The following is a 26,733-nucleotide window of genomic DNA, read 5'->3' as shown; positions in this document are numbered from 1 at the left end:
TGCACTAATTTTTAAAATCCCATTTAGACTCTGAAATGATTATCATTATATCTAAAGATAAGACAAAAAGGAAACTAATCATTGTTTCATTAGATTCTTTTAAAAATTCAATGATGGTTGAAAATATTTATTGATTGATAATACTTTTTTTATACATTTCATTATGTAAATAATTTTTACGGTAGCAAAAAGTGTAATCCAATTATTGAAATTGTTTACAGAATAATTACTTTGAAAAAAGAATAAATTGAAAGTATGGTTTATGGAATTATATCATAGTTTTTTGTACTTCCTTTCAGAATAAATTAAACTCTGTTGAAAAAAAAAATAACGTTTATAAAACTGCTCACCAGAATTGCTTGATTAATCCTTATCCATTGGAACGGATTATATTTTAGATATATTAATACTGTTCCCAAGAAATTATATAATAAATATCTTTAATCTAATTATTATATGTTACTAAATAATAGTTATAGGGTTTGAAGCTCTTTTCAGATATCGCAATTAAAAATAAAAAGAGTTACTGCACTCATAGAATGTGGAAGTAATTAAGAGTATTTAGATTTTTTGCTTTAACTAAAAGGAGGTTTGTTCAGTGCATTGATTGATCGATTTGTTAGATGTTAACATATTATTTCAACGCTACATGAAGAGTATTGATAACATACATGAAAACAATCTTCCATAAAACCTAAGAAACAAATGCTATGTAAAATTGCATATAATAAATATAATAATTATATTGAAAAGTAGATGCTTGTAAAATATCACGAAAAAAATTCTATGCAATCGGATTAGTTTTATCTAGCGGAACAAAACATATATTTAGGTGTAGATTTCAATAATAAAAATTTAACCAACAAAACAGCAGTTGGTACTTAATTGCACAATCGTATTAAATTTATAATGCAAAGTGTGACTAAAAATTAAAAAAAAATATTTATTACTATCAAGCAATTTTGATTAAACAAATCTATTAGTTTTCGCTCATTTAAAGTTGGTAATAAAAATTATTAGAGAAAAACTTGCATTTTTTATCGAGTGTATCTTATTATTAGAACCTTGATGCCATGACTTAAGAGTCTTAAAGGGTGAATAATAATAAGTTTTTTATATCCACAAATTCTTTAAAGTTAAATTAAACAAGTTTTCAATCATCAACTGTACAGTTTCCTGACGCTCTTATAGATAAAATTATAAGTAATAATATAATGCTTTTTTTTTTAAATTTTCAAAATTGAATGCTAGATATGAGAAAGTTTCAAAACATTGAAAAATGATGCATTAATTTCATAATAAATTAAATTTGACTATTAAATTTATACATAAATTTCACCCTTCAGATTATTCTTATATTTTGCCAAAATGGGATCATAAATTAAAAAAAAATTAAGGAACCCTACAGTCTCAGATTTTAAATGCTCTGTATTTGACAGCAGTTACTGCAGGATTTAAATTGAAAAAATAATTTTATAAAAAAACTGAGCTATTCTTCGTATATAATGCTACTTTTAACTTTGCTGTATATTAATTAATCTCAATTAAGAAGCCCAGAGATAATTTCACATCATTTTCAGGAATTGTTTACGCTTCGCACCGATTTCAGTAACAAACATATTGGACTAAGCTAAATAATATCAGTATTTATTCAAATTTTAAAATCAAATAAATTTTGTAGATAATTAATAATTGAAGTATAAATTGCTTCACAGAATATGTTTGGTTCTTTGATATTCACCAGTCCTGCATGTAAAAAAATTCAGTAGGGAAAAGGCAGCCTGAATTTTCATTATGAGTAAAATATAAAGTTTATTAATATGATCATAAAAATTCAGAGAAGGTGCATTATTTATATCAAAACTGCTATGACATACTAATTCTATGTTTTTCTAGTACAAATGTAATACAGTTTAGTTGATACAAATTTTCGATGGTCGGTTTAAATAAGCAATATCATCTTAAATTCAATATAATCTATTTGTATAGTGATATGTTTTTTACCATAGCACTTTTATTTTTATTTTGTGTTAAATACTCTATAAAAAATTCCACAGCAAGTTGCAAAAGGTGTATTTAGGAAAAAGAAATTAAAATTATATTGTTAAAAGCGTGCTTTGCAAAAAATGCATTAAATTGCATATGTTATAAATATAAAGATATTTTAATTAAAAACTATGTAATATTTTCTTGAAATATAAAACTCGATAAAAATATAATGATTCCTTCTTCTCGTAAAATTTACTTAAAATTGTTAATGAATTACCAAATAAAATACTCAAAACTAAAATTCACAAAAAATGTACTAATACTAATTGATTGAGAAATTTACTTTTGCAATCAAAAATAGGTTATTAAAAGCAAAATTATAGCGAATCTAAAATTATTACTTGCAATGTAATGAAATGCTTGATTTTAGAATTTTTCAAAAATTAATGACATATAAATTTTTCAAATGCTTTATGTGTAAAATTACAATTATCTGCCATTTTCTTTGTTCTTCACGGAATTTTACTCAACGAAAAGTATTGTTTACATAATTATACCAGCAGATGACATTTATTTATCTAAACGATTTGGAGCAACAGTTTTATTATTTTGATCCATAAATAATATATAAAGATGTTAAAATATTGACAATTTATTGAATCTTTGGCATTTCATTTTCTGACATTTCTTTTTGACGAAAATTTGTATACATTATACTTACAACAAACACTTTTTTTTCCTTTAAAGAGCCCATTATACTTTTATTAATGGTAAATTAATAGATTTTTGAAAGATTTGATTTAAGAAAAGAAATTCAATTTATTAGATAAAATAAGTTAATTTTTAAAACAGCTTTAATTGGGCAAGGTATACTCTCCTTCCTCATTGTAGCAATTAGACAATGGTAAATAAACTTTTTATTGCTTATAATTTAGTACATTGTTATAAATGCAGAATAAAAAAACCCAGAATAAAAATACGTTAGACCAAATGTTTAAGCCTTCATATGTAATTAAATATTTTGCAACTTCTGCTTTATATTTTACATTCATAATTCAACAAACCTAAAAAATACTAACCATATAAATAAAAGAAAGGTTAAGATAGGAAAAACTAGTCTGTCACTCGAAGAAACTGATCTTCCCTCTTTGATATAAAGTTAACTTTAAAGTTAAGTCATGTTGTTCCTGGAATCGTTAACAGATTGAAGTTCGAATCAAGAAGTTTGAAATGCCTTATCAGATAATTTTAAAATGATGAATTTGGTGAGAAGTATACTATCCACGACCTTAAAGAAAATTAAAAAATATCGTATCACATTAACGTCCTTCATTGTACCATAAGTTGTTTTTTCAATCTTTCTAATCTAAATGTATTTGGTATTAATTTAAAATTTAAACAATATTTACTAGCATAATGAAAATCATGCACATTCCATGTTTTAACAGATGTAATACCTATTTTTTTATATTTATACATGTGCTTTTGTTCGTATTTTTTCATAATGAAATATCCTTAAAAAAAGCTTTTAATAAATTACACAAACTAATAGCTGAAGCCGAAGTAAATTTTTAAAAAAACATTCTTTTTTTTTATGTTCTAAAATGAAAATAGAAATATTTCAAAAATCTTTACTGCTGACTAATAAATTATTTCCTTACTAACCACGAAAGAAACACAAAAATTCATTTATAACACTGAATGTATCACGTAGAATGCTAATATAGAAAAGTAATTAACAATGAAGCTACAAAAAATTCAAATATAAGTGAATTATAAAAAAGTATAATTTATTGATGCAATATATAATTTTATTTACAGTTTATAAATTTCTTGTCTCAGAAGTATAAGTTTGTAATTTGTAGTAAATCTTGCTGATAAAATACCTTCGCTTTAAAATTTTCTATTTTATATCTTTTAGTTGTTTTAATAAAATAATAAAATATTTTTTGCAAAATTTTGTTTGACTTTTTGTTTTAGTCCTAAAATATAAAATTAATTTATAAAAATATAGTTTTGAGTTTTATATTTCAAGTATTAAGTTCCAATGCATTTTAAATCGATATTACTTTTGCTGTAAAATAGCGATATTACTTTTGCTGTAAAATAGCAAAAGTAATCTCGATTCATTATCTTTACTAGAATTAAAAAAATGTTTTTTCAGCATTAAATTATTTCTGTAGGAAATATAACAATTTTATAATAGTTTATTTTATTAAAAGATGGGTTATCTTTTATGTCACCGATTATAAATGATTTTTTTGCAAATATAAAAATGTAATTTCCGCTATAGTAAACTGTACATTCAATATTGGAGAAATAGAAAAGAATTTGAGAGAAAATATAAATAATACGAATGAATAAAGCAGTTATGCATAGTTCCAATTATGTAATACATTCCAAAACTGTCATAAGTGACTCCATTTCACTTTAGAAATAAAAATGATTTTTTAAAAATAGAACAGTTAATGAATACTTTCTTTTTAAACCATATTATTATTTCAATGTGCGCAGAAAGCAAACAACATTTCAAGTCTTTTAGAATGAAATATAACTTAATATGAATAATATTTTCGCATGATGATTGCATGTATTTTAATCATTTGTTTCAATAATAGCATAAACACTCCTTAAATAAATTGTTATCCAGAAGCTAAATACAATGTAAGCAAAAATAGATTGGAATTCTCTACATGTAATTACACCAAGAGCATTCCCCAATTAACTTGGCGATTTGTCTCCCTTTTTCTCCACTAAACTAAATTAACCACAACCGGCAATTAACCGTATTCTTAATGCACAGAGCACCATTCTGAACAGCAGCAAGCCTAACAGCAAATTGAGCACTGTTCCCCTCCCCCGAGACCTACCTACCGATGAAAGCTCATCCAATTTGCGTGTGTGGAGCCTTCCCTTCCCCCAACCCGTGGTTCATCCATCTCTGACCGGCAATAATGAAAGTGCATCGCTTACCTGCGAGATTACTCTGTGATTCCAATTGATCCCCCTGCTTCTGCAGTAGCGAGGGCACTGTCCTCCATTGCATGCCGGCCGATCGTAAAAAAAGAGGGGGTGCGAGGTGGTTGTTTGGAGGGGGGCCACAATCAATGATCTCCCAAGGATTCTTCAGCACGTGCTGCTGCCGTTGTACTTCCCTGGCAAGAGTGTGTGTGGCTCACAGTCCTCATCTCGCCATCCACCCTTTCCAGGAGGATGGAGAGCGAGAAGACGATGAGGATGATGAAGAAGAACCAGAAGAAGAAGAGTGGAGAGAGAAAAGTCGCAGATGACTGCCGAGGAGCAAGGTCACCACAAAGATAAAACCCCGTCTCATCGGCATCCTTGCTCCACTGGTTCGCTCGACGACGACGTCTCCCGTCGGCACAACTTCGGATATCGATCGGGGGGTCCGATCTCTGCCGATTTCCACCGAGTGAGAGAAAGAAAGGGGGAAACGCGGAATGGAAGAAAATGGAAATAAATAAATGCGAAAAGAAAAAAAATTCCTCAACCTCGCATAAATATTTTCTCTACCGGTTATTTGTCTATTCCGCTGGATTCCTATTTGTCTTTTCTTTATTTTTATGATAGCTCCCTCCCTCTCCCCTTCTTTAAAATCTGAGTTTGTTTATTGGAAGGGGGGAGGTCGTGGAACGCCAAGGGGGTGCGCAAGAGCTTCCGCGCAGCTGCAATGTGGGGTCGGGAGCAGCAGACTGCGCCAAGCTGCAAGCGCACAGTGGGTTACTACCCCGGTAAAGATGGCCGACCAGTGAAAGGGGGAGGGGGTGTAGAAAAACGTGGCCCCGATGGAAAGTCATTCGCTGAAAAGGGCATGGAAAATCAGCTTATTGCTGTTACGATTCCTGTCTGCAACTTTTGCCCTACAGTGTGAGCTGGCATGATTAATGTAACTCATGCTGACTCGCCTTTTCATCAGCATCGGTTTATATCCTATTTAATACAATGAAGTGATAAGGGGGTTATTGAATATCCTACAGCTAATTCCATTTAAGATTTTCAGATTTCAATAAAGATGAATTAATAATATACATTATTTACGGAAGTTAAAACACTTTTCAAAAGCTAAAGAAAATATTCAAAACAGATATTTTAATACACAGAATTCCTCACGGTCCATTTTTGCTTTTTAATTAACGTATCTCCAAGAATTTTTATATAAATGCACTCCTATCGCCTTGTCCACGTTTGAAATTTTAAAATAGCAAATAAAAAATGTAATAAAATCATAAATTATGAAAAGTGATTTTCAGTCATTCGATATTTGGAACCCAGATTTTTCGTATCAGAATTAATTACTCCATTTACAATGATCTTCGTTAAATTTATTTCTTATTCAAATAAATTTTAGTGTCTTATATATTCAAAAGCCTTACAATATACAAATTTTCAAGGTTTTTTTTTTAAAAAATAACATGACACTTTTTTTCTTATTTTGATTTCGCTAAAGAAGTTTAACAATAGCTTTAATCTTTTTCCAGATCTTGGATTCAGATTCAATAACATTTCAATAACAATTCAGTTCAACAATTTTAAAATATGATATATATTAGCAACAAATAAAGAAATGATCTGTGGGATCATTTATAATTATGGAGAAATGGCATTCTAATGGGATTAACTCAGAAACACACACACACACACACACACACACACACACACACACACACACACACACACACACACACACACACGCACACACAGAAAAAGGAAAAAAACCTGTGACAAAAAAACCTGTTATCTACAAAGAGAGACAAAGTGCACAAACTTATTTATATTATATTCTTAGAAATTTTGAAAAAAAATTGCTTTAAAGCAGTTACGCACAGCTACTGTTATCTTATTATAGAATCAGATATTTTAGCGAAGAAGAAATAGGTATACACTTTTTTTATAACAGTTACATACTTCAATCATTGGACTCGATGTCAGAATTGAAGACATCAATATTGAAAGTCACGAGTTAGAAAATGATCACCAGTGGATTCTCCCAAACATTCGATACGTGTAAGCCTCATACACATCAATAGTCCTTATATAATAATTACCTCGATAAAACTGTTAAATCCTTCTCTACGTGATACGGACGGTTAAAGAGTTTTATTCTGGTTGTTGTTCATCTTGGTGATGTCAAAGTTATCCGACTTCAGCAAGGAAATTTTGAGGTCCCCAAAATCATTCAATATACAAACAAATTACACATGATGGTCATATAGTCTTTCTCTGCATGCAAAATAAATAAATAATAACCATTGATTATCATACTATAAATTTTTACAATAAAATAGCCCTGCTCTTAAATTACTTTTTTATTTGTTTGCTTTTTTATTAGATTGCTCAACTAATATAGAAATACTGAAAAATGGCATCAACGAAATGAAAAAAAAATCAATGTGTTCTTTAGTTTCATGAATTCGCATCGTCTATTACTGTTCAGAGTCAATTTGGGAGTTATATAAAATTTTGAGTTTTTGCAACGTCAATTGAAAATATTAATGCCCTCAATGTTAGGATCACAAATGCTGTGCCTAGCGTGACAGCTGAAATGTTAGACGATATTTCTCAAATATGGAATATTACCTATGAGGTACCAAAACAGGTCACACTGAAATGTACTGACATATAGGAATTTATTAAAAAATTTATATTCGTCTTTATAATATATCGAAACATCCATATACCCGATAAAATAATTTTTACAATAATTTTTTGTAATTAGGTTGGTTGGTTAGGGTTTTTTGGAGAAAGAACCATGCTTAATAATGCTGTGCCAAGCAAATGGTAAAATCATAGACCAAACTATAAAACCACACATGATTAAATATAAAAGAAAAAGTTGTCAACATACAATTCCAAAAATAAAACTTCAAGTACGTACAAGGTTAATAAATCTAAATGAAACAGTGGTGCAATAAACGCATTACAATGAAGCAATGTAAAAGTCAAGCGTGAACAAAACTTAAAAGCATTAAATACAGGTGTAAAAGCCAATGGATTTAAAAAAATTTTAAATGTTTGGGTGGAATTTTTTACCCACCAGGTCTTGTAAAGTTAATGACAATGACTTAAAAAGTATAAACGAGAGGAATTAAAGGATGGGCATTCGATTAAAATATAATTAATGGTAAAATCCACACGACATGCGGGGCACTTAGGTGCCACCTCGCCAAAAATGAGATGTTTATGCGTATATCGAGTATGTCCTATACGGAGGCGTGTCATTTTGACATCAACCTCTCGTATAGGGCGAACAGGCCACAAATCAGTCCGGGGTTTTATTGAATGCAATTTGTTGTGGATCTGCAGATCCCATGATTCTTGCCAAGTAGCAAAAAGTCGGCATACAAATGACCTTTTAGCATCACAATATGGGTGGCCTGAAATAGAAATGTTGATGCAGATTTAGCTGCAAAATCAGCCCTTTCATTTCCCGAAATACCCGCATGACCCGGAACCCAGCAGAAAAGAATATTAAAGCCCCTGTTTTGTAATAGCTGCCAGTTAGATAAAATTTGTATAGCCACTGAATGCATCTGGTTCTGAAAATGAGCAAGCGCCTCCAAAGCACTCATACTGTTCGGTGTATATGATAAAATTGCGCTGAGCAGAAGGGGGAATTAATTGTAATGAGGGGATAACCTTGTGTATAAAGAGGGGAGGGAAGTGTCATTCAAGTCGTATTAAAGGGACTAAAGGAGCATAATATGTTCTCGCCATTTTAATTAGCTATCTTTTTTTTTTTTTTTGTTAGCGTACATATACAGGGTGTCTCAAAAACATCGACCGCGGCTTTTATTCTTTAAATATTGATCATATGCATACTTTAAATTACAAATTTGCGCAAAAAAAGGTGTAAAATGTTATGAAATCGATAAAAATTTTCAGGGGATTAATTTAAACTTCAAAAAATGCAAAATTTAAATTTTTATACGGAAACCGTACAAAAAAATTCACAGTGAGTAAAATGTGCCCCATACTCTTATAAGGTCATGTACAAAATTTCAGTAATTTATCACAAAAAGTCTCAAAGATATGAAACTTTATAAATGCTGACTTAAACCACTTTTCGATGCCTGGATATGAGTTAGCAAAGAGAAAAAATCATGTCAGATGTTCGTGCTTTAGAGATCGTGCACAAATTAACAAAGAAAGTAATGATTGAATAAATAAATAATAATTTTGCTATTTATTGGTTCAAAAGAATTAAAAATTTGTAGAAATAATAACTTAAAGGAAAGATTACGTAAGTTTTTTTACAGGTTCATTGACTTTACTATTTTTAAGTTATATTCTGTAATTCATGATATAAAATTTTAAAGTGTTTTTCAGGAAGCATAGATTTTAAAATTTGTATTTAAAACTAAAGATAGGAAGCATATTTAATTTTCTTATGATGCATTCCTGCGTCGCGTCATCTGCACTGAAGCTGTAAACATTTGCATTTTAATTTGTGATTGACCCTTCATCAACTTTGTTTTAACATATCTTTGAGAGTTTTCATGATAAAATTCTGAAATTTTGTACATGACCTTATTAAAGGGTGGGACACATTTTACTCATTGGGATTTTTTTTTTTTTTTTTTTTTTGTACTGGGTCCGTATAAAAATTTTAATTTTGTACTTTTTTTAAGTTTAATTCTCTGAAAATTTTAATCGATTTATAACATTTTGCACTTTTTTTTTCAACGATTACAGGTATACTTAAGATTAACATGTTTTAAAGGTATTTTAGTATATATTTCAATTGCTTAAATAATGAACATTCATAGGAATTTCAGTGAATTTCATTATTATGGAAGGCAACGTTTTGAATCCTTACTTTTCACTGAGATTCTTATATTTGTGAAAGATATAGTAGGTAAATATACTAATGTTAGTTTCACTCGCTTCTGAAAAATAATTTTAAATTTAATGTAATTAATTTAATTTTATTGTGTTTAATTTTCAAATTCTGTTGAATTTCAGTGAAACAATACCGTTTTACGTTTAATTATATTTTGATAAAACACTATCATGTCTGACAATGGATATTTTTATTAACTTAATTACTTTAACGGTAACATTGTTATTTAGTTAATATTTTCAGAGTTAATCATATAAAATGTAATATTACAATACTGATATCATTCGGCAAATTTAAAATACTTAACCCTCTGCAGTGGGGTGGTGACTCTCACCCATCATTTAAGACTGTGCATTATTTGACGTTTTATATATATTTTTTATTTTAATTGTTAAAAATAACTACAAAATGGTAAGAAAAAGTGGGAAATAATTCGGGGAAATATAAATTAAAGCAATTATATGTATATTTATTTTTCGGTGCAGTGAATAAGTCCTGGTATTAAATGAATAATTGTGCATCGAAATTAACATGTGCATTGAATTAACATAAGTATTGAATTAATTTATTGAATTAATTCTTTTTTTATATGTATTTGTTTAATTGGAACAAATCTATAACAATTCGTAGCCAATATTATTAATCATGAAAACTGTTGATTTTGAGAAAATTTGTTATGCCATCAAAAACATAACTTGTAAAAAAAACCAATTCTCGCTACTCAGTTCTTCTATCGTAAAAAGTTGTGAGATCCATTTAATACCAAGTCGGTCAATTTATTCAGTCCCTACTTAAGGGTCCTTCTGTCTTAAGTTATTACGTAATTAGCTAACTTAACAACATCTTATAGTAACCATATCAATATTAAAAATCTTTTATGGTTTAAATAAATAGATTGACTTGGCCATCGCATGGATTGACTTGGCTTCTCGGTGAACTTCGGGATGAGACCCCATCGCATGAAATCACAATGTATCTTTACATTAAATTAGATTACATTATATTATATTAAATTAGATTGTTTAGTGCGATTGCCAAGTCAATCTATTTATTTTAATCATAAAAGATTTTTAATATTGATATGGTTACTATAAGATGTTGTTAAGTTAGCTAATTACGTAATAACTTAAGACAGAAGCACCCTTAAGTAGGGACTGAATAAATTGACCGACTTGGTATTAAATGGATCTCACAACTTTTTACGATAGAAGAACTGAGTAGCGAGAATTGGTTTTTTTTACAAGTTATGTTTTTGATGGCATCTCATTTCTTTTTGTATGTAGTCTTCCTCTTTTTCTTTTCCGATACTACTTCTTGAGCTTCAGCTACATTTTTTCTTAAAGCCCACTCCCTGTCTCTATGGTTTTTCTCGTATGTTACAATTTTTGACAATTCTGGACGGTAAATGCTTCTTAGTCTCTTGTATTTACAAATTAAGGATTCCTGCGCTTTAATACTTCCGAAGTCGACATTAATTAGATGTAAGCCATCCAGACTTGTAACTCTCGAAAGTGCCACGTAAGCTTGACCGGATATGAATACTGCAGAACCTATATCCATCAGTGCATTATTTAGACTTAGGCCTTGACTTTTGTGTATGGTTATAGCATAGGCTATACATATGGAAAACTGTTCGCAATGAACATAAGCTCTATTAATAATTTCAAATTTAGTTTTGACCGGACTAAGCTTGTAAACATGTTCTTTATTAAATGTAATGTATATTTTCTTAATTTTTTTGTATTTTCCGGATCAGCCTTTACTCTTTGCACTATACCGATAGAACCATTAACTAAACCAAGACTTGGCAATATTTCGCCTTAACATGACTTTTGCTCCTATTTTTATAATTATGTTCTCTTCGAGGCCTGCAGTCATAGAAGCATCGTCTTCATATTTTTTTTATGCATTCACGAGCTCTTTTTGTTAGGTATCTGGGGCAATCTATGCTATCTACAGCTGTAAGTTTTATTTCGGGATGTGGAAGAGATTTAAGCATTGCAGTATTTAATTGTTGACACATGTTTTTTGTAGGTAATAAGCAAACGGTATCATCAGGAAGTTTCAAGAGGTGTTCAATTATTTCAATTAATCTGTTTTCATTTGAATTGGATTTGAGGGTTATTAATCTAATCGAGAATAATTCGCGGTCTTTTTCTGTAGTCACACCTAGTCTTATTCTATTTAGCATTTCAACAAAGTTAGAATCATTTAGCTGTCGCATGTTAATTGTAAGTTCATCGTATATGAACAGTTCAATCGACAGATTCGGTATACTGAGGGAACCTAACAATTTGTTAGTTTCGGCAGTTGATAGTTTTTCAAAAGGTGACTTTTCTCTAACCGGCGGAAGCTGTAAGAGATCTCCGAAAAGTACAAGATGTTTTTATTCCAAACCACCCATTCTGATCATCACTTGTGTCGAATATTTCAGATAAGCGTAAATGAATGTATGTTAAAGTAACATTGGATATCATCGACACTTCGTCTATGATAAACAAAACTACTTCTTTCAAATCTGATCTCAGAACTTGGAGCACTTCATCAGAAAGTGGCTTGTACTTCGGTGTTTGCTTGTGTTCTACAGGCAGCTGCAATAGTCTATGTATAGTCAATCCATTCACATTGAATGCAGCTATTCCTGTTGGAGCACTAACTGCCACTTTTTTGTTTAAATACGTCTTAACCCAAACTTTCAGAGTTTTTATTAAAAAGCTCTTTCCAGTGCCCCCACTTCCACTCACAAAACAGCGTAAAATGTCAGCGTTATTATCAGTTGTGTCCATTTTATTTGTGATCATATCGAAGACTTTTTTGATCGGCATTAAGTTTTGCGATCATACTTTGAAGATCAGTTTATTCTTCTTCTACCAGATTGATTCTCTGAAAGTCACCCATTGCGTTTTCAGCTTCCACAGCTTCAAATTGAATTATTTCAAATTAGATATTGTTATATGCCTGTAATTTTGCTTCCCAGCGAGAATAGTGTCATCATAAGAAAGACCGTATATTAATCTGTATTGAATGCTGTCGGATGCCGAGCCAGTGATCCCAGAGCTTGGTGACAAACTTGGCGACCATTTGGCGACTTGGCGACGAATTTACCGACAAAATAGATAATGCTCGAAACTTCGAGAAATTTATCGATCCGTCCATCATTACACGCATATTTTAGTTTTTACTTGATTTATACACTAAACACTAATTGTATTCTAAATTTAAAGCTTCTATGTCTGCTAGAAGTGTCTTAGAGTTTTGATGATCGGTCAGTCAGTCAGTCAGTGACAAAATTCACAAACTTTGACTAGTTATAATTCTTAAACTACTGGTATCAAATTTAATGAAATTTAAAACATACCGTATTTATATAATGCCTGCTTGGATTCTGAAAATTCAGGCTTCTAGTTTTATTCACAACGAAGTTATAAGGGGTCAAAAATGGCCTGAACTGCTTCGAGAAAAGGATGTTACGGCGTGCCGCTTGTTTTTGCTCGACTTGGCGGGGGCACTGCCGTGCCCCCAGATGATATATAAAAGATAGAATCTGGATTAAAGAAAAGCAGTCTATAAAATTTATCGAAGAGCTATATATTCAAATCTGTCACAAAGAATCAGCTTGATTTTTTTTTTTTTTTTTTTTTTTTTTTTTTTTGGCTACGGCTAAAAAATAATATTTCAACTGAAATTTGTTACTGATGTTATAGTGCCAGGTTGTTCAGGCTAAAATGTGTTTAAATACATTTTATTGTCTGAAAAGGAACGAAAGAAATTATCACAATTCAAATTTCAAAACATTGTTTTTTTTATATTTGCCAGATACTTTACATTAATAACATTTTTTTTCCTAGTCAAATATTTAGAAAAAGGTAATTATTTATGATTGATTTTATAAACTTGTAGGATTATATCACATATCAAAGATAAGCATCTTAATAATTCTTTTGATAAATGAAGCATAATTAATGGTTATGTTTTAAAACTAAGACCAACAAGAAAATTTAAATAGTGACTTCAATTAGTAAAGATAATTTGCAAAGAATATATGCAACTATTATATCTTGAAAATCTTAGATTTCAATTTGATAAACCAACAAAAGTAAAATATGGATCAAATATTCAGTAAATTACTTTAATTCTTTCTTGACCAGGTCTCTTTTAATTTTTGTTTTAACATTTTATACTGCTTAGATGCATAGAGAATAAATAATAAAACAAATATAGTCTATAATAGAAAAAGACGGATAAAACTAGCCTCTAATTGGATACTAATTTAACTACATTTAATGTAAAGGAAATTTCTACTAATAATATGGATGAATGTGTATATTGACACTCTACAGGCTAGGTCATTTGGTCTTAAGTTGCCAAACTTAGTGCATATATAATTTTGACACTAAGAGTATGCCTGATTAGGGATCGAGTTTTTGATGATTTAATTAGTTAAAGATTCAGCCAAATTTTGGAATTTTTCTGCAATAACTTATGAAAATATTTTTTAAAAATTTTATATGGCTTTAAAATTTTAAAATTTTTTTCTCAATGATACCAATTTTTTTACCATAAAATTATTATATTTTTGATTAAAAAATAGTTTGATTATATTTTAAGATTGAAAAAAATTCAAATCATTTTCGTTGTTGCTACCACTATTTCATCTTTGTGTTTTTTCCATACTGTCGAGGATCAAGGTATGAAACTTTGGTTCATTTTTTCATGCTCAAAAGGCTTCAGTCTGAAGCATACTTTTAATAAAATTTTTGTAATCTTATTGTGTTCATAATAAAAATTTAACTTCAGAATTAATAAATGGTGAAAATTTTTAATGTGTCCATTTTAATTCTTATTAACATAAGTTATATATTTATCAAAATTAAGAGACCATTCAAACAAATTACACAAAGTATCGATATATATGAAGTGATAATGTGCGTGACTCATAAATAGGTCTTATTGTCTTGTAGCGGATTGCGATGAGCGAGGATAGAACCTGGGACCTTATGGTTAGCAGGCCAGTAACATGACCATGATGCAAAAGTAATTGCTCGTGCAGCGTAGTTGTTAACTGGCTTATAAGCTATCACCTCAGAATCTCCCTCCAGTGAGTCGGAGGTGAGACGAACGATATGGCTGTTGAGTGGTGATGTATTAGCTGTTGATTCTAATGTGCTTGTACCCATTTAAGTAGCACCAAGCTTTATGGCGAGCGTGTGTGGTTGTTGTTGCTGCGTCAAGTGAGTCTGACGACTTTGGTTTGCTGTGGGTGGATGGCGCCACAACAGCTGTACGAAGGTTGAAGGATCATCGTCCGAGGTCACCAATGTGGTGGTTTTGTTAAGAACGAGGATAGAACCTAGGACCTTATGGTTAGCAAGCCAGTAACATGACCGCGATACAAAAGCAATTGCTCGTGCAGCGTAGTTGTAACTGGCTTTTAAGCTTTCGCCATAGTCTAATGACAGAAGTCAAATATAAATATATGCTGTTCAACTTTTCAGTCTGTTTCATTGAATGTTCTTAAACCTGGACTTATTTCAACGCTTCAAATAGTTAATAATATAAGAAATGCTCGGAAGAGAGCTTACTGAAATTTCCATTCTGTCAGAGGGAAGAAGTTGTAAAAGAAATCAAGGTGATTGAAATAAGTAGTAAACAGAAAATTCGAATCCAGCGCGAAAATATATTTAACACAGTGAATGCTGAATGACTCATCTGTAATTCACACTTACTATATAATTTTATACAGTCCCCTATTTAATTAGATGATCATTTTTCTATTTTAAATTAGAGCTAGCTAAAAAGAGATGATCTAATAAAATGACTCTTTTTTCGCTCTCTCTTAAGTAAATAGAGAAAGGTTCATCCGAATGCATTAGGTGTGAATATGTTAACTTGTTAACCGTCGACGGATAAGTAATACAATGATTTGCAACTTCTGCATTATCTTAAAACTCAAAAAATTGTTTTTTTAATTATATAAGTTTTATTTTCGCATAATTTCTTTATTCGTTTTCAATATTTTTCCAATTTAATCTTAGATTCAAACTGAAAGGCACCTCAAAAATGAGGATGAGAAGCTATCGGCATAGTGTTTGGTGCTGGCCACCCGAATGGGTACAGAAATGGTGGGGGGTCGACTACCGATGACGGGACGTGCTTCCCATGAGAAGGATTGTACCATGATCGGTAATGGCCTTCAAAGCTGAACCTTACTTCTCGCCAATGCTGTCGCGGCGGGCCGATCATCATATTAAATCCGAATGCCTTTTATTAGGCGTGGCGGAGTTGCCTTGTATTGTTATTTAACCTTAGGCATAACCTTTAAAAATGTTTTCAAAATTATATGAAATTGAATTTACTCCATTAAAACATTCAATCGTATGCTTCTGCCAGATTTAAAATTAGAATTAAAAAATGCTTCCTCAATTATTAAGTCTACGCAAATAGGTATTTCATTTCCGTTTTTATTTCGTTATATGTATACTTTTTAATTTGCAAATATTCTAATTTTTTATACACTGATTCTATTAAATTCATATTTTTCTGTTTTATCAAATAACTAGCCACCTTTGGTGACCAGACGGTTCGCCAATCTTAAAGATCGTCAAAATTTTAATAATTAAATATTTTATGTAATTCCTACTTTAATAGCTTCTTCATCAAAAAATTTTAAAACTTCAAATTTTGATAGTCATATAATTGACTCATAATATTATAAAGGCCTTCAGTCATAACGTAATATGTATCTCTCTAATTTTCTGTTAGCTCTCGTAGAATTTAAGCTTTAAAGTGGAAATGATTAATCTGCAATCAATATAATAATATTTTTTATTGAAACAAAGCATTTTTTTTATAATATGATTACTGAAAACAGAGTCGCCTGAGAATTTAAACCTTATGGGCACTAAAGAATATCTTTCTTAATTTATGTAATATCTCAAGAGTTTGTCAACAAAATTTTCTTAGATTCATCATGAGCAGATCGATCAATTAACAATGTTTAATTTTAAATGCATAAAACACTAAGAAAATAAACAGAATCATTTAAAATAATCGGTCGAAAACAGGTTTAAGAAAACTACTTAAAAAAACTATGTTATTAAATATGCTTGTTAAAACTTTAAGCATATACAAAAAAATATGTAACTAAATACAATTTAATTACAAAAGCATACAACTAACCTAAAAATAATTTAAATCAAGTCTGCATCCGTTGATAATGGTTTTCAACAATCAGAACACAATGCGCATGCGTGAATTTTCAACGCGAGTTATGGTGACGCAAATGCGTGAATTTTTTTTTACGCCACTTGGGGTAACGCTATGCAGATTAGAAATTTTTAATTTCCTTTTTTCTGTTTTATTTTAATTCAAAAGTATTTCAGAATGAATCTGAAAGATCGATTAATTAACAATGTTTAATTTTAAATGCATCAAACATTAAGAAAATAAACAGAATAGTTTGAAATAATTGGCCGAAAAATGTTAAGCCTAACCTCATTAGCGTGGGGAAAAAACTGAAGCCTTACTCATTTGGCGATGGGGAAATGAAGATTCGGGAAAGTTAATTTTTAATAAATAATTAAAATTATAATTAAAAATTTAAAAAAGCGACCCCAGATGCACATTCCCGCCCTCCAAAGTATACATGTACCAAATTTGGTAGCTCTAGGTCAAACGGTCTGGCCTGTCAGCGCCAACACACACACACACACATTGAGTATTATTATAAGTATAGACAAGATGATATCTTAAAAAAGTGCAATCCATATTAATTCTGTAACTACCTGAAAAGTCAATAAACTGAGCGAACAAGCTGGTCGCCAAAGGCGGATAGTTTAATTGAAACACTTAGCAACCAGTATCCTAACTGACGAATTGATCGCCAAAGGAGATTAACAAAGAATAAATTGGAAATTCCTCAATGGAATATTCATTGTAAAGGAGATACTTTCAATATACACTAAAGCCATTTACCAAATTTTGTAGCGAAGTCAAAGGAGAGTATCGCATTACCACTATTTACTAAAGCATATTAGCACGCCTATGCCGGAAAATGAAAATATAAAGGTAAACTAATCTATTTTTACATCCAAGGTGCATTCCTCCTGCATTTATGGCACTACATTAATATGAGAAAATGCATCCGTCGACCTACTTATCCGGTACCGGTGTGCCATTTTCGCTGTATAAGCCCAAAGAATTCTGAAACCGGATCGAAGCAATCTAAAATTCAACACAAGTTTCCTTCGTTGGAAAGAAATAAAATTTTTAACCAAGATTTGAAAGCGAAGAATTTTGAGTGGATACCGCTTGCAAAATCGTGACTTGGTAGGCAGAATTCTCACAACACGATTTCTCCATTGGAAGTTCTCTACGCGATGCATATTGGCGTTGTTATGTGATACCATGAAGTAGGGAACTGTCATGACGTTAGAAGCTGCAGTCTAATGACAGTAATATTTCCTGCAAAGCTTTCTTTGAGTTGAAATTTTTGATTTCTTGTTGGGGAATTTTTTTCTCTCTCCCTCTCGTACTGCTGAAAAGGAAGAACGAATGCTTCAGATGTCGTTGCCAAGATCAGTTTTCAAAGTTAGTATTTCTTTCTGGCAAAATAAAGCGCATCCGTTAAGGTTTTGGTTTTCACCCTAATACTAAGCGTACATTTTATGTATTCGAGTTTATGCAGTTAAATTAGTTTCATTATCTATACGAAAGATATTTTTGTAGAAAGTAAGTCGAAGGTTACCAAAATATGAATATTTGAATCGGAGCTTTTCAGTTTCGACAAGGACATTGGTATATGAAGTTGTGTTTAGGTGATCTTCAAAAAACACCCTACTAAAAATGATAAAAATGAAAGTAATAAAGCTTTAAAATGGATTTATGAACATGAATATGCAAAATTTAATAAATATTGATGCTTTAAAATATTCGTTCTCAAAAGTGAATGGGTGCATAATTAATAATAATAGAGAAACATTAAAGAGAGAATATTCCCAAGTTGTTTTCCGTCAGACTCTTCAATTTTAGTAAACAGAAGTATTTGAAAAGGGCAACTCGATTTAGGCAATTTTTCATCTAAGTCTTAAAGTAAATGTTTTATTAAAATTTCGTTTGCTCTTTAAGAAATTGTTCTTCAATTTGTTTTGTTTTTTTATAATTACATTACACTTTTTAATTGCTAACAAATTTTTAGCACGTTTATCGTTTCTTGGCGCAATCTTTAGCTGATGCAGAGTCGTATATGAAAAAGTTGAAGAAATCCTGATGAAATAATGAAATAGTCTTTGAAAGTCATCTGAGTATCCTCTTTGTGTTTTTTAATAGATAAGAAGAATTTCTAATCACATATTGGCAACACTGGATGTGTCTTCCTTCCAAAGCAACAGTTGAATTGTATGGGAATTCTTTAGATTAAGTGGTATTCATAAAAAGAAGAAATTTTGCTGCTTCCAATTTAAGACGTAACACGATTCATTCTGTTCTGATGAAAGTTGTTTTCTAATTTATAGAAATTAGAATTTATACAAATTTCATGATTGTATAAAGAAGATAAAATTTAATTTTTTTAAATAAACAACTTTATAAAGATTATCCAATGTATTTGAAATAACTGGGCACAAGGATTTGAACTAGATAAAAATAAGGCCTATATCGTTTTCACTATCCCGAACTACTAAATTAATTCAAAAGGTATCCGCTGTGATTGATTACCAGTTGAGAACTTCTAAACCTTTATAGATAGATTTACATGTCCAAATTTTTTAAAAAAATCCTGCATTTGCAGATATTTATATAGTTTCCAAGTCTTATTCATCATACTTTGAAAAATATTCTTGATACACTAACATTTTAATAAAAAAAAATTTCTATTCTTCATCGCCTGAAATTGCCCAAGTTATGAAACTTTGAATATCACTATTTTATAAATGATTCCAATGAATACCTTGAGGACGATTCGTTAATCAACGGATAGCGAATCTGTCTCCTTGAAGGGGAGGAAATTGTGTTCAGATTAACACTTCTAAAATAATTGCATTTACAAACTATTGATGAAAGGAAAAAAAGAGATGCTTAGACTAGAAAAATATTTTTAAAAAAATAAACTTAGGATATGTCTGAGGAGAAGAAATTATTTCATAAAAAGATAAGAAATATTCTTACAAATACTTGTAATAAAATATAAGACAATTGTTTAGTTATTCTTTAAAACAAATATTAAAAATAGCCAAGAAGAATAGGTATTTTTTTATACAATGATTCTCAGCTAATTAAGATCCCACCTTCTAAACAAATTAATTCTCATGAAACGTATGAATTCCTTGATTTATTTTTATTATAAAAGGTTTTCAATTCAGTAAGTTAAATTTTCTAAACAGTTTTCTTATTCAATTTGATAGGATAAATTAACAGGGTATTGTATCGTTCTCTCATCGGACATTTAGTTATATATTTTAGATATACCATATTGCTTTTGAGAACTGAGCTTTAATTTAATTTTTCATTCTTTATAATAAGTTATTTTCTCTTTGATTTAATTTGAAAAGTTCTCTTCAGGATTTTATTTGTGATTTAAGAGGATCCATCTTACACACGCAATAACTTAAACTTCCTTGCAAGTTTCTTGAAATAATTTAATTTTTGAGTTTCCAATAAATATGGTTATTTGTAAAAGTTATTATTTTATATCGATTTTACAATTTATTTGGTTAAAATTCACTATTGCTTCGCTTGATAACTACAATACAAAAATATTTAGGAATGAATTGCACTCATCAATCAAGATTCCACTTTATATCTAAATATTTTTCATCAACAATGAATAAAATTAACATATTTATCGATAGATAAAGAGGTGTACAACATCAGTGCATATGGCTGGCCCATATTTTTTCAATGTATTATGAAAATTTGTGGATTGATCAGTCTTCAAAGTTTTACATTTCAGAGTAAAATAAACGGTTGAAAATTTTTCCTTTACAGCAACAATTAAAAATTTTTTTAAAGCGATGCTTTATAACAAGACTAATCTTTAAATATATAATATTTAAGAGAAGATTACAGCTCATTACTCCGGTTTGTTCTTTTAGATATTTAAACTATTTGCAAACGAAATAGAAATTAAATTAAAATCTTCTTTGTAGATAAACCTTTATTTAAAATTCAATTCATTGAAATAACAAAACAGTTTACATATTTCTTTATTTGTAAGATTAATGAAATATGCCTTAATGAAAACAGAAACGGAATTCAAAAGTTTCCTCCAAATATAATTTTATATTCAAACATGATCAAAGACTCACTACCATGCAACTTTCATATAATGATGTTTATAGACTAATATACAACATATATAACGAAAAAAAAAATCTTTCAAAATAATCTGCAGTGCAGACCGTGTATCCTAGAGCTCCTTAGTTTGATATGTTGATTTTTGAGTAGTAACATTATTTTGAAAGGGTTTTCAAAATTTTAATTGAGTCTTTAGTTTAAAAAATTATCAAAATTTTAATATTTTTTCTTCTATAATTCCGTAGATAGTATTTAAAAAAGGAAAAAGAAAAGTAAATATTCTTACACAATTTTGAAATGCAAAGATACACTTCTCAGCCATAACAATCATATTTGCTGCAATTTTTTCACCATTAAAATTTTCTATGTTTTTAAGAGTATTTTACAACCATAATTTCTACAATGTTAATTACTGAATTTATAGTCACTCTCCTCGCAACAATAATAAATGCCTTTTTTGCTATATATATATATATATATATATATATATATATATATATGATTGAGAGTAAATTCTAAAAATAGAATGAAGGTAAACGAATCAACCAAAAAAGTATTAAATGCAACAATGTTTCGGACTTGAAGTTCTAACCTCTTTTAAATTATTTTTCTCTCCATAGTTACAGCTAATGGAAAAGAAGAAATTGATTTTGTCATTATTTTAAGACAATGAATTATTCTGAAATAAATACTTTAATTTTACTAAACAAATGCTAAAATAAAATAAAATTTTGCGACTGACAAAGATGTGTTTGTGTGTGTTGAACAAACTTGACATATTTATATATATATACATGGAAGAGGGGGAATAAGCACCTGAGAGTGATTCTTTTTGAAATTCTAATTAATTCAAAATTAAGTGAAATTTTGACTTTCTTACATAATAATTTCCAAAAATATTACAGCATAGAAATAATATTTACATCAATTTGAGAGTTTAAAACTAATCTTTTTATTGAGTTCAATTTTTTTGAAGTATAATCTTTTCCTTATTTTTAATCAATTTTAAAAAAAATATTTTAAACTTATTTTACTACAATAGATTTCATTGTTGAAGTGAACTTCAAATCTTTTCCATTGTTGCTACTAATATTTCATCCTGGGTTTTTTCCCTTTTTAATGTTAAAAGAATGAAGTTACAGCTTATTTTCTTTATAATGAATAGATTTCTTTTTGAAATATCCATTTAATGTACTTTTTGAAATTTGTTGTAATTAGAGTTTAACTTCACAAATAAGTAATAGCGAAAATTTTTATAGTACGTCCATTTTTAAATATCGCTATTCTTTAAAGTAGCACAATTCGAGTATCAAAAGATATTAACATTCTAATTGCTTTAAAATTGCATTTTTATTAAGTGCACTGAATATTTTCGGAAATTAAAGAAATTTTTATTGAATCATTTTCTGGGCTATTACACAAAAGTATAAAAATACTCTATAGTGCACATAAAATTTCAGTGCTAAAGATTCAACTTTTTGTTCTTATAAATTAAACAAAAAGTGTTAGTTTCATAAAATTCAGTTTTTATATTAGTTAAAATTTAAACACATCTTTTTTCAAATTAAAGTTAAAAAATTAAATTTTAGATGCATTCCTCATTGAACAGAACGGTTTTAAGACTTTTAATACTATACGAGTTACTTATATATGAAATTGTAAGTTTAAAAATCATTTTGTTGAGAACGCTACATAGAATATTTAATTGAAAATTTTGGCAATTATTAATCCTGGCGATCTGTTGATATCAAATATGGCTAATAATCAGTAAAATAAATCCAATAGGATAAAATAAACTGGACTTAATGAAGAAAAACAGTAATGTCGCCATTTTCGGATTTTTAATTCTTTATTTACCGACGATACTTAAGAGTACTGTTTAAATCAGGTTAAAATGTGCAATATAACTGTTTTTAGTAGCGGATTTAAAAAGTCATGAAGAGTGAAATTCGAACAGCAAACACTAAAGGCAGAAATTAAAAATCTTTAAGAATAACGTAAATTAACGAAGTTATTTTTATTAATTAAAAAGTTTCTTCCTCTTCCCTCGACTTATTCAGCATAAAAATGTAATTAATTATGTAAGGATAAAATTGAAAAATTCATAGTAAAATAATTCGGTAAATAAAGGGTTAAAAGTTCATGAAAAAAAATTCGGAAATAAAAACAGAAACTGCATTCAAATGTTTTACGTAAATAAATTTTTTATCCACAATTCACTGCAATAGCTTTAATATGTCAGATAAACTTTTGCTGTCAAAGGTTATACAAGTCCAAACAACATTAAAAAAGATCGAGTTGTCGCATCCGGGGGTCGGAAACAACACGGAGACAATTAGGGAACGAACTCGGAGATACGGTGAGCTGAGCGAAAGGAGATAATCTTGATCAAAGAAAAAAGCACCGAGAAAAGAGAAGAAAGACGAAGAGAGAGAAAGAAAGAAAATAATAGGGAAGTAGACTAGAAAATGAAAGAGAAATATGAGTGAGAAAAAGATGAGCAGAAATGAGAAAACAAAGGGATAAATACAAAGAAACAATGACATAAGATCTTTCACGACAGGCTGCAGATGGAGCAAGAAAAACACAGAGATTGCAAAGGAAAGTAATGACTAAGGAATGGAAAGCAAAAAAGAACAACAAAAAAACTCAGAGGAAATAAAAGCATTTAAAAAAATATGATCTGAGTTACGAAAGAGAAAGATACTGAATCCATATAAATCATATAAAAATAGATAAATAGATGGAGATAGACTCTGTTGATAAATTAGTTTTCCTTTTTGAATATCGTTTGGTTTTTTGAGTCATTGAATAATTTTAAAGGGAAATTTTTAATTAAATTTTCATACCTTGAGTTTTTCTTAATTATTTTTATTTTGTGTGTGATGTGCAGAATTTTCAAGACGCAGCTCTTTATCATTTAGCATCTGATATATGATTTGTTTTATGAATTTTAATTGCTTTCGACATATTTGGAATATTATTTAATACCAAAAGTATATTACATAAATTCATTCGCCTATTTTTAAAGATGATACTTTTTCTTCTTTTTTCTTCTGTATGTGTGTGTGTTTTTATAGCTTTGCTTTCTTTTAAGCAAGAAATCTAAACAAGCTAGCAAATGCAGCTTGGAAAAAGTATTTGGCTTTTAGTGTTGTTTTGAGAATTTTAATTTTAATCAATAAAATAACTTCCAATCCTTATTCAATACATTCATCACAAATATGAGAGCCAAAAAAAAATTAGTCATGAAATACTCCAGGGATCTTGAAGTAATATTCCATATTTAGGCATTGATAACCTATTATTATAGGGAATGATTATTTAAACAAATTTCATTAAATTTATGATACATCACATAAGAAATTTAATATGAAAATACACACACTTTTTCCATGGAAAGAATTCATATAAAATGGCACAAAACATTTAATGCGACTGAAAATAAAAACTAGATATTGGAAGCAAAAATATTGAGTTTTTTTAATGTTGTTTATGTATATTCATTATTTCATTTTTATCTTAAAAAAGAAATAAAGATAAAGCTGAAAGGAGAAGACGCATGTTTTAGAATGTCATACGCTGATGAAAACATATTTGGATTTGAAATAGACCTTCAAATTGTTGCGAAAATTGTGGAAGGCATATAGATCTTTTTAAATTACTATTAAAGAAATTTAAATGTTTCTTTTTGTTATGATGAGTTGCTCTTTTTCATAACCATAATACTTTTTGAAATGTGATAAATCGAAATCCGCTGTTTATTTTGTAATAAAAGTCGTTATTTCGAATTAATAATCAATCAGAATGGTTTTGCAATCTTTTTAATAATTTTTATTTCGCACAATTACACTGAGATCTTCAAATATTATAAAAACAATCGCTAAGCTCAAAAAATTTATAAAAATATTAGATATTTTTAATTTCTTTTAACTGATTGATTTCAAAAAATTTCTCTTTCCATCTTGAGTATCTTTAAAGAATCGCAGCTTCTTTAATCTGTTAGATTTTTTAATTATAAAATTAAAATATTTTAATTTTATTATCATCACTTTTAAAATCAAAATTAATTAATTTTAAATTATTTTTTATTATTTTTATCTTTGTTTTTTCAGCTGAAAATCATATTTATTAAAAACATATTTTTATTTTCGCTAGCTTTGAGTTCAAACTTAAAAAAAAACTTCTATTTCAAAATTCTGAATAAAGAAATGCGAATTATCTCCATATAAATATTATTATAAACCAAGTAAATTTTCTAAAAGTTAAACAAATTGTAATATGTAAAGTAAAGAGTAGAATTTTTTTTGTATTTCAAAAAAATTATAAGTCTCTGATTTAAGATGCATTATTGTAAATATTTTGGATTCCTTATATCATTTGCTATCGAATTCCGTACCAGGTGTTGCCACTGATGTGGAATCAAAATTTCGTATTATTAAGTAAATAATTGATAATGAAATTATGAAAATATTAAAGATAAATTTCAAAACCTTAACACGTTAGGAAATGAGTGAAAAATCGATTAAAAGTTTATTTGTATTTGTTCTCATAACCAAAAAATTAAGTTAATTAAAACGTTTAAAAGAAGAAAAAAATCTTTTCTTTTCCGATATCATAACTTTCATTCTGTAAATTTCTTTTATTTCAATTTCATTGTATTTCTTCATTAATGCGAAACATCATATTATCAACCATTAACCAACAAAATCATTATATTTAAAATCGAATTATTTAATAGAGTCCGTGTCAAATTAAAAAAAAAATGGTAAGTTAATCTTAAGCTCATCCTTGACTTCTAAAGTTTTTCTATAGAATATATGATGAAATGATTTTACAGAAAGGCAATATATTTTGATCCAGCATAAGTTTTTGTTTTGTAGTTTGTTCCAGTACTTATAAAGTTATTTCTGTTCATCCAATAAGAGTATTCAATTTTAAAAGGTGGAGGCTCTTTGTAAACTTTTTCAAAACAAAAACAAACAAAAAAAATTAGAAATTGATATGTCGTTTAAGGTATGTAACTACGTTCAAGATAGAATTTTGGAAAAACACACTAAAATAGTTATATTTTTTAATTTTTGCATGAAAAATATTGAAAAAAATCTATGAAATCAAAATATATCATATAAATAACAAATTTTTAAAGTTGGAAAACAAGAGCCTTTTTTTTATTAAAAAGAGATATACAATAAAAGCCTTCTAGTTTAGAAGGTCATCAAATGCTTAAAATTTTGCAGATAAAAAATATATTACCAAATTCCTGAATTAAAAATAAGTCGCATTTCTATGCATTCTTTAAATTTTTGATTTCGAATGATAAATAACATGAAATTTTCTTCTTTTTTTCATATTGTGAAGCATTAAAACAACTACAAAATATTTCTAAATGAATAGCTTACTTATTTTTTAGTTCAAGAACTACAAAACATATTGAGAAATTATTACACTAAATTTGAACAAAAAATATGCATTAGATTTTAATTTATGAGGTTTTATTAAGAAAATGCTAAAAAAAATGAAAAAACAGCATCTAAATATATAAAATGGCATTAAATGTATGTAAATTCAATTATAAAAATCAGTTTAAC

At 28.8% G+C, this 26,733-nt stretch overlaps 1 protein-coding gene across 12 annotated transcripts in view; it reads right to left on the bottom strand.

Moving 5' to 3' along the window:
- Positions 1-26,733, bottom strand: part of LOC129968455 (protein still life, isoform SIF type 1-like) — a 145,089-nt gene that overhangs the window by 93,853 nt on the left and 24,503 nt on the right. For 6 of the 12 annotated variants that reach the window (XM_056082329.1, XM_056082336.1, XM_056082333.1 and 3 more), the window contains exon 1: positions 4,963-5,349. The exons of 3 other annotated variants lie outside the window; for them this stretch is intronic. The gene's annotated coding sequence lies outside the window, so the exon portion shown is untranslated. Of the gene's footprint in view, positions 1-4,962; positions 5,351-26,733 lie in introns of those variants that run through there. 3 more of the 12 variants (XM_056082335.1, XM_056082341.1, XM_056082334.1) reach the window with 2 other exon arrangements.

Source organism: Argiope bruennichi, chromosome 5 (genome assembly GCF_947563725.1).
Source record: "Argiope bruennichi chromosome 5, qqArgBrue1.1, whole genome shotgun sequence".
NCBI classification, from domain to species: domain Eukaryota; kingdom Metazoa; phylum Arthropoda; class Arachnida; order Araneae; family Araneidae; genus Argiope; species Argiope bruennichi.
The sequence above is the reverse complement of the archived record's forward strand: the minus strand, read 5'-3'. Positions and strand labels throughout refer to the sequence as shown.